Here is a 9,273-nt window from a genome sequence, read left to right as displayed (position 1 = left end):
ATCTGTGGAAGCCGTAGTACTGTAAAAAGCACGACCAATCATCTGAGCCGGCCCGGCTAAAACAACTGGATGGCCTACCTGCCTGTCAGCCTTCCATCTGTGCACAAACTTATCTCGTGCCCTCATTGGTCATGTGCGCGTTCGTGTGTGTTGAAGGAGGGGCTCTGTAAGGAAGTGGCAGATTTTTTTCGGCTGTGTATTTTCAAATTCTAGCGCACTGGAGCTGGTTTCTCCAAAATGACCTAACCACCTTTAACCACCCAGTCATTATATTCACATTAATAATGATTATTTAGCAGCAAACTCATATATGTTAATCAATCAATCAATCAATCAATCAATCAATCAATCAATCAATGTTTATTTATATAGCCCAATATCAGAAATGTTACATTTGTCTCAGTGGTCTTCACAGAATGTCAGTATGACAAATATGACACCCTCTGTCCTTAGACCCTCACATCGTAGGAAAGACTTCCAGAGAAAACCCACAGTTTAAAGGGGAACATGGGAGAAACCTCAGGGAGAGCAACAGAGGAGGGATCCCTCTCCCAGGACGGACAGACGTGCAATAGATGCCGTGTGTAAATTGAAAAGATAATACATTTACAACATAGGTAGTCCAAATGTTTCGAAATGCATGTGTGTATAATAGGAAGATGGATCCATGAGGATATCCATCCAGGACTTATGATCCAGGACCACAGCAATAGGCACAGCCATGACTTAATATTTTGTGAAAGCACAGAATATATTATATATGTTGCAATATGGATATCAAAGTGTTTGATCAAATATATTGTGATTTTTGATATACAGTATTGCCCAAACCCAATAACCAAACCAACACGTTTTACAATAAATAATAAGCGTATGTTTAATATTAGCTTGTAATCTGAACGAGGATGTGAAGTCGGTTCCTACCTGGAGCAGCAGTTCCCCCTCGGAGAAGCTGCAGAGGTCCATGTTGTTCCCATTCTGCCCGTTGACTCCAGGAAACGTCAGACTGTTGTTGCTGTTGTTGTTGTTGCTGCTCTTTATGGTCGCTGCACAGAGGAGACAAACATAGAAGAGGTCAACAAAGGGAAATTCACATATTGCATTTTCAGCAAGGTTACTTGTTATAGGGTTATGGTCATGTGATCAGGATTCAAATAGGGGAAAGGATTGGACATTTTTTCTTTTAATATTTTTCTTTCTACATTCTACATTTGTCTTTATTTTTCGTAGACACACAGTCATTGCTGAGATCAGAGAACAAACCAACATCACTGGAATTGAGGATAATTCACATTTAAGTAAAGTAGGTTAGGGTTGGGCCAGGGATAAGCTGTGCAAAGTCAATTGTAGGATTGTCTTTCACTTGGTTTTAATAATTGGGTTGAATGGGTCCGTCTGTCTTTTTGTATCGCTGCCTTACTGGACGTCTTTCCCACCCCCGACCCTTACTTAATAACATTTCTTCCCTAAATGATCCTCCTCCTTAAAACACCAATAACACGGGTGACTCAAGTGCAATTTAACTAAAAAGCATTAGAATATTATTTTTCCAAAGTCTGTTTCTTTTCAGGAAAGTTTGAGAAAGACCAGTTCTTAAATCTGCAGTTTGTATTAACTTTATTGTGTTATTCAAATTCTCTTGACAAAATGTCAAATCTGACGCTGAGCAGGCCACTGCAGTTAATTTCTTCAACACTATTAAAAAAAAGCTGCTTCAAAGAGATTTTAATAAAGCAACATTTTTCCTTCTCTACTTTAAATCTGTCTTTTCTTAGAGCTGCTTCCCATCATTCATCACTGCCTTTGATAAAGTAGATATAATCATAATCATATTCACGTAGGGAAATAATGATGTCTTAAAAGTGGCTTTAATGCAATTCCACAAAATATAACTAACACATTAAGGCATTAAATGCTGCAGCAGGGTTAGGAGATTTAATTTGAAACATGAAATCACAAACACAGGCATGTTTGTTTGTTGTAATAGTTGGTAGTGAGTTTAAGTGTATATGCAGCGCAGAGCAGAGGAACACATAAGGGCCCTTTCATATAGTTTTCATTGCAGAGAATCACATGGCAGCAGTGACACATTTAGCATATTGCCTGCGGACATGTTTGTAGTCTCTGTTCCAGATTCACAGTGTGCAGCTTGCTTGATTACACCTTTGGATATAAAAAGTCTATCTGATGACTGAGAACATGACTCGCTTCGTATGCCTCGGCATGTCTGAGGCTGAGATTGGCAAAACAGGTTTGTTCTCTAAGGCTATAGATACACACTCCTCTGTGAGTACAATGCTGCCACTCAAACGGTTTGTCCACCAATCACATGTGTTACAAGCCAGCCCAGTGATCCCCACTTTCACCTGGACCACTGTTGAGGCCCTGCGATTTAGAATATTTAACGTAACAGGCACCACTTGCGTTCATTTGAGCCGCCGGGCGTTTAAAAACATCAGCAGATTAACAAAGTCAGTTTACACAACCATTTCCCGGTATGAGATTACGAAAGAAAACTTGGCAATGTTCCCCTTTTTTTTGAATGAGGAAACCTTTGGGTACCTTTGTTGCAAGCACCTAAACTCCCAGTGTAGGCAGAGGTTGCCTCACTGTTAACACTACTCAGGTTGTGCTTGGCATGTCCAAATCCATTGACAGGCTGCTGCACAAAGTACAGCAATGACTCAGCTGCTCTGTTTGTGTTGGCTTTGCCTTGGCATCTTGGTAAAGTCACTGACTGAGCCCCTCGCTGAAAGCTCCTCACTGCTCAGCATTGTTCTCTGTGCAGCCACATCGTGTCACATCATGTTTAGATTCAAACGTGCAAGGTTTAAAAGGTGCTGGATGAGGTGAACAATTGTGCAAATAGAAGTACAAGGTAGCTCTGGCTAACACACAGCAAGACGAAAACAACATGAACTATTTCACTGTGGAGGCACTAAAGTTCATGTGCTTTGTTACATGTTGTTATGATGTTTCTGTAATAAATCCATAATAAATGGATATAGAATACAGTTCCTTTTGCACTACTTCCACGCCGTGGTGTAAAGTAACTAAGTACATTTACTTAAGTATATTTTTGACAAAATGTTACTTTAATTGAGTATTTCCTTTTATACTCTTATTCCAATATGTAATGCAATATTGGACTTTTTACTCCACTACATTTATTTAACTTACTAGCTACGTTTTATATATAAAAAATCACACAATATGCTTATATGATATGATGCAGTTCTTCACTACTTATCGTATATTATAGTACAATAGTCTTTGCAAATGCTTTTAAATGTAATAAAAACAGAAAAAGATCATATTCTTTGGTAATAAAATACATTTATTTTTGATACTAGAAGTATATTTGCATGCTAATACTTTTACACTTTTACTCTTGTGAAGTCAGGATGTTTACGCATAATGGAGTATTTTAAGTCCATAGTATTTTTACTTTTACTAAAGTACAGAAAGAAGTACTTTACTTTAAAAAAAGGAAATGCTCAATTAGTAATTCATTAAATGCTTTTTAGACAGTTCATTCCCAAAATAAACTTCTGTGCACAAAAGATTGAGAGTTTGTAAGATTCTTTGTGGATATCTCAGTGGTCAACAAGTTGTGTGGGTCAATACATCATTGAATCGATGAACACAATTATACCAAAGCTGAAAAAGCAAAGCAAGCTATCCTGCTTTGGCCGAGCTTTAAGTGTTGGTTCCCCGCCAGAAGACAGGTTTTCTCATTGCTGCAGAACTGATCTGGCAGCCTGCATATCTGCACACACATCACACACACACACACACACACACACACGCTCTCGCATCTGACCCTGGGGGTTTTCTGTAAGCAATAGCCGACAAGAGCGCTTCCCTTATCTGGACGGCCACTACAGGAAAATCCCAGGATATAGCCTCTCCCAACCCGTCCTTCCAGTCCTGTCACGCAACTTTTAAGGAGGGAAGAGGCCCCTGAACACTCTCCCTCACACACTCCCACACAGACACTCTGACACTCCCCACCCTTCAGCTAGAACTCACAGTGTTTACACACACTCCGACCTGCACAGCCTGACAATCACACAGCGAGCTGCAGGCCTCACACACACAGGGGCCATGTACCGTCAGCATCAAATGTTACATGTGTGTGAGTACATCTACCCGAGTACTGTACTTAAATACAAGTTTGAGAGACTTGTACTTTACTTGAGTATTTCAATTGTGTGCTATTGTGTACTTATACCCCACTACAATTCAGAGATATCTTGTACTTTTACTCCACTAAATGTATTATTTAATACCTTTAGTTACTTTTTCAGATTTGTTTAAAGATGTCAAATATAAACAACACTTAAATAAGACTTTAGTTACACCTGGAGTAATTTCACAAGCTAGCATACAGCATACTTAGGTTAGCTTCACCTTTGCTTTGATAACACTTTAAAGCATCAATCATTATAATCAAAACATATCATATATATTATTCTGAAATGAGTACTTTTTGGTGCTAATACTTAAGGAAGCTATTGATTGCAGGACTTTTACTTATAACAGAGTATTTTTACACTCTGGTACTTCTACTTTTACTTAAGTACAATATCTAAGTACTTCTCCCACCTATGAGTGCAGCCAGTTCAGAGAGAAAACCACCATATTAGAAATAAACACACACGTGCACACATTCACAAGTCCAACCCACACAGGCAGAAGTTAACCATGCCACTTCTAGTCAGACTTTTCTTTCCTCTATTCAAGGTTTGCATGAGTAAGTGGGCCTCTTTGTGGTGAACTCTGCATCGTGTTCTCCCTCCCCGTCTTTTTCCACTGCTAACAGCTCAACAGTTTAAGCGCTTACAGTTCTCCATGCGGCTGCAGGAAAGAATATGTTTAATGATACTTGTCCAGAGCTTGACCAGAAGTTGGAAAGACATTCCTGTAAGTTCGTGGGAGTCGGCAAAGGAAGAAAAAAAGCTAACATTAAACATACTCCTCCACACAGCAGGAAAGGGGTGTTGTTCGTGTATGACCGACACATTGTTGCAAAAATGATTCTTTATAGACTTTGAAGGAAATCATTTGATCATGGTATCTGATGGTGTTTAAGTGTCAAGAGACATAAGTTAGATTTATTCTCCTTTTGTTGAGCTGCTGCTGCTGCTGGTGGTCTTGCTAGTGATCGCACGAGAGCTGAATTACTGTACGGTTCAGCGTAGGATTTTCACCAGACGGTAGCAACATGAGTGTAGGGAAACTTAACCGATGAGAAATGGACAGTAAATTGACAAAAATGTCCTTTTCTAAGCGTGTTTTTCTATATTTATCACACAGAAATGCTCAAGGATTCTCTGATAATGCTTCAGCTGTTTTCCTGTGTTGGATGGAAACCCCAGGTCTCTGTGGTGGGATGTAATCCTGAAACACCCATGAACCCCTGGAGAGTTCTAACTTCTGCCTCTGACATCTGAGCACGACAAAAACAAACAGCTAACGAAAGAAAGTCTCAATGGGAAATGTACAATGTATGACTTTTGGCTTTCTAGTTTAACCATCTTTAACATGATTATACACTCCCATACTAAACCCTGCAGCCCTAAAAGCTTCTTCCAATACTTAAACATGTAATTGGACACTAGAGGTCACTTTTAAGCATATAAGTGTAGCTTCCTGTTTCAGAAAACAGGCCATTATGGGATTGGTGAAATGTAATGCATGCCTTTGATGCAAGATTCACTCCAGGCTAACATCCCTGTCACTCGGGGAATGAGGTCGCCTTTAAAGGATTTGACGTCTTTTGATCATGGGGTAATTAAGTGAAATACAAAGAACCGCGAGAAGCCGTAGAGGAGTTTTTTCTAAACGCAATCCAGGGGAAACATGTCAAAGCAAAGCAAAACAAGTCGGAGTAAAAAGTTGTGAACGTGAAGAATTAAAACACAGAAACAAGCCTTTAAACATCGAAATATGTCAAATAATGTCTTGAAATGCTTCAACTAAAACTAAATAAAACGATGTACACACTCTACTTTTAAGTATTAGCATGGGGAGTTGGGACACACTTAAACTAAGGAGAGAAAAAGGAAATGCTGTCACGGGTTGGACGTCTGCCAGATTCAGGGAGAGAGTATAAAGCATGCCAGCAATGCATAGGGGAATATTATCTTGATTTGAAAACATTTAGTTCCAGTAGATCCTGTACAGAGATCTGTGTTCTCACGCAGATGTGCAGGAAAGGGCCGTGCAACAACTAACAGCCAATGAGCGGGGTCACTCAGTCCACAGGTTCAACCTCCCATTAGTCTTTTGATTAATGTCCCTGTGTACTTCCATGACTTTAGGGGAAGGAAACAGCCTCCACTTTTTCATGATCTGACAAGAGTGTCATGTAGGCATGTCAAGGAAGAGAGGAAAGAGCAGCTCTGGATGGAAAGCAGAGGCTTGCTCAGGCTTATGGAGGCACTATTGAGCCATTTTTAAAATAATGGGGACTTACTTTGGAAAGTGTTGGATTTTAAAGAGCTAATGCGTAACGATGGGGTGTATGAACCATGGGGTTGTTTAGGGACAGCGAGAAGGTTTGGAAAAGGTTTGTTTGCTGCAGCGCGGGAACCCACAAGCGGACCTTGATGATCAAAATAAACACTGATTATATAGTATTCATGGCACAATGTCTGTTTTGGTGGTGGTGGTGGTGGTGGTGGTGGAGTCTGGGGGCATCTGTTTTTTTAATCAACACTGAGCTATTTTTGGCTCCTTTTATGTGCTTTGGGAGTAATTTCATTGGTTTGGGATTTGGCAAACAAAGCATTGCAATTGCTGTGTTGGGCGTGTCTCGCATTTCATATCACTAAAATGATTCTTATCAGTCTCTCTGCGAAAGTCAAAGCTCTGAGAGGGAAAGATCGTGTGCACAGTGGTGTAAAGTAACTAAGTACTTTCACGCGAGTGCTGTACTTAAGTTAATTTTGAGGTACTTATACTTAACTCGACCATTTTATACTATTTTTCTACTTCTACTCCAAAGTAAATATTTAACTTTTTATTCCACATTTATTTGACACTTGCAGTTACTAGCTACTTTTTCTACAATGTATATACCGTAATTTTCGGACTATAAGCCGCGCCTTTTTTCCCCATTTTTCGACGCTGCGGTTTATGTAACGGTGCGGCTAATCTATGGATTTTTACAGCTAACGGCCACCACGGGACCTCCTAAATCTATGGATTTTACAGGTTAAAGTCCACCACCTTTAACTCTATGGGCTCTATGGCCGGTCCGCGGACCCCCAACTTTAAGCGGCGGGTTCCAGCAGGAAAAGCTGGAGGCCGGAAAAGAGTGAGACAGGTAGCGCGCAAAAGTAAAAGTGGAACCGAGAGTGGTACGAGAGACAGAACGAGAGCAAGACAGACAGACATTACGAGAGCGAGACAGTTTGTCCCCGTACCACTGGTTGAAAACCGCTGCTGTAGATCACTGCCGGTACGTGCGCTGGGAGCGCACCGTTTAAGTTTGAAAGTTGAAAAGTTTGTGTGTCTGAAACGCTATGTGATACAGTACAGTTTACACAGCACAGTACATGTTCTGTAGCTACTATTGCACTAAATGGTAACACTTGAATACGTTATGCAAATATGCAACTTGTTTGTTGAAATGTTAATAAATGGGAGCTTCCTCAAACAGCCATCTCTTTCCTGACAATCCCCTCTGTGCACGAACCCTTACATATGGTAATGAAACATTAAAACACCTGCGGCTTATAGTCCAGTGCGGCTTATGTATGTACACATCATTCAATTTAGCTGCTGCGGCTTATATTCAGGTGCGCCTTATAGTCCGAAAATTACGGTAGTGTTTTTACTATCACTCACATATAACAATTCTAATATACATCTTCAGTGTACAACCCAGGAGTCATTGAATGTTTCGGCTTATAACTAAAAAATACTCCCTCCAGGATGGCCCTCGCAAGGTGATCAAATACCAAGCAGTGTGTACTATAGGCGAGGGACGGCCCGTGTGTGTGAGTTTTCAGGCATTCAGGAGGATATTGCAGCTATACGCGGTAGCAAGAGAGATGGCAGATTCGCTGCCGCTGGCATCAGGGACGGAGTGGATGATGGGTGAGTCGCTGAATCATCCGATTGCATGTAACCGGATCCTTAGTAAATGAGCTGGTCGTTGGGCGAGTCTCCCTCTCGGTGGGGGGGAGCCCTTGAGTCCGTTCTTTCCTGGTGGACGTTACGGTGACAAATTAAACCTATAAATTGCGGGTCCTCGCCTACATCTTCCTTATAACATTGTAAAATCACATTACAACGCTACCCCAGTCTATCTGCCTAGCTTTTAGCAAGTAGTAGGATAGCTGGCCAGAAGTTATCGTCTGGGCTCAGGGGTTGGACACGACTCTGTGAAATTCGTGGCAGCTGGTCGCGGACTCAGGAGCCGTAACCGGATAGCAAGGATCCAGAGATCCAGGCGACTCATCAGCACGCGAGGTCAACAGCCAGACTCAGTTCGCAGGAATCGCTGACTCCACTGATATCAAGGGAACTTTTTCACTTTGCCTGCAGACTCGTGTGGAACTTGTATAGCAGATCCAGAGATCAGACTCGTCATGCACGAGCGCATAGCCGCGGGGAACTGGGAAAGTCATTTTATTTACGTCGGGTGCGGACACAAAGTGGTGAGAGATTTCAATGAACAGTTAACCACTGAAGTTTTCAAATGTACCACTATTCGCAGCCCCGCCTCCAGCACCCCTACTTCCGCTGGCCTATTAAGGTCAACATGCACTCAAGAGTTCAGTACATTTACAGGTATTTAGCAGAACGCTGATCACTGTGCAAAAATCATAGCAGCACTCGTGCGGACTCAGAGCTCGGTTAACTCGTACTAGCAGTCAGATCCAGCAGACTTCGTTCGTTCCATGCATGTTCAACAGCAGACTCAGATTCGTTTTGTATATAGTTATATCCTCTGTTTTTATCACTTTAATAGCTAAATATGTCACTGTGTAGCGGAGGTGTTGCAATGTAACGTTTGGTGTTAATAGGCTCTGTGTCGAATGCAACAAACTTTTCGGTTTCACCAGGAAGTTTTGTGGTGTCTTGTTTTATTCATAGACGTGCGTGTGAGTATCCGGATCTCTTCAATGAGGTGCTGGCCCAGAAGACTCAGGTCTGGAAAAGAAGTGCCGGAGTGTGCATCTCTGGATCGATGTAGCTGCATGAATGGGTCCCACTCGCTGTGGATGGAGGACTCGGGGAACCTGGCCAGTAGGTCAC

The 9,273-nt window shown here is 41.5% G+C and overlaps 1 protein-coding gene across 1 annotated transcript in view; it reads right to left on the bottom strand.

The window, feature by feature from the left end:
* Positions 1 to 9,273, bottom strand: part of LOC104941720 (aryl hydrocarbon receptor-like) — a 34,999-nt gene that overhangs the window by 5,799 nt on the left and 19,927 nt on the right. The window lies entirely within an intron of this gene.

Source organism: Notothenia coriiceps, unplaced genomic scaffold (assembly GCF_000735185.1).
Source record: "Notothenia coriiceps isolate Sejong01 unplaced genomic scaffold, NC01 NC01_scaffold00003769, whole genome shotgun sequence".
Taxonomy (NCBI): Eukaryota; Metazoa; Chordata; class Actinopteri; order Perciformes; family Nototheniidae; genus Notothenia; species Notothenia coriiceps.
The sequence above is the reverse complement of the archived record's forward strand: the minus strand, read 5'-3'. Positions and strand labels throughout refer to the sequence as shown.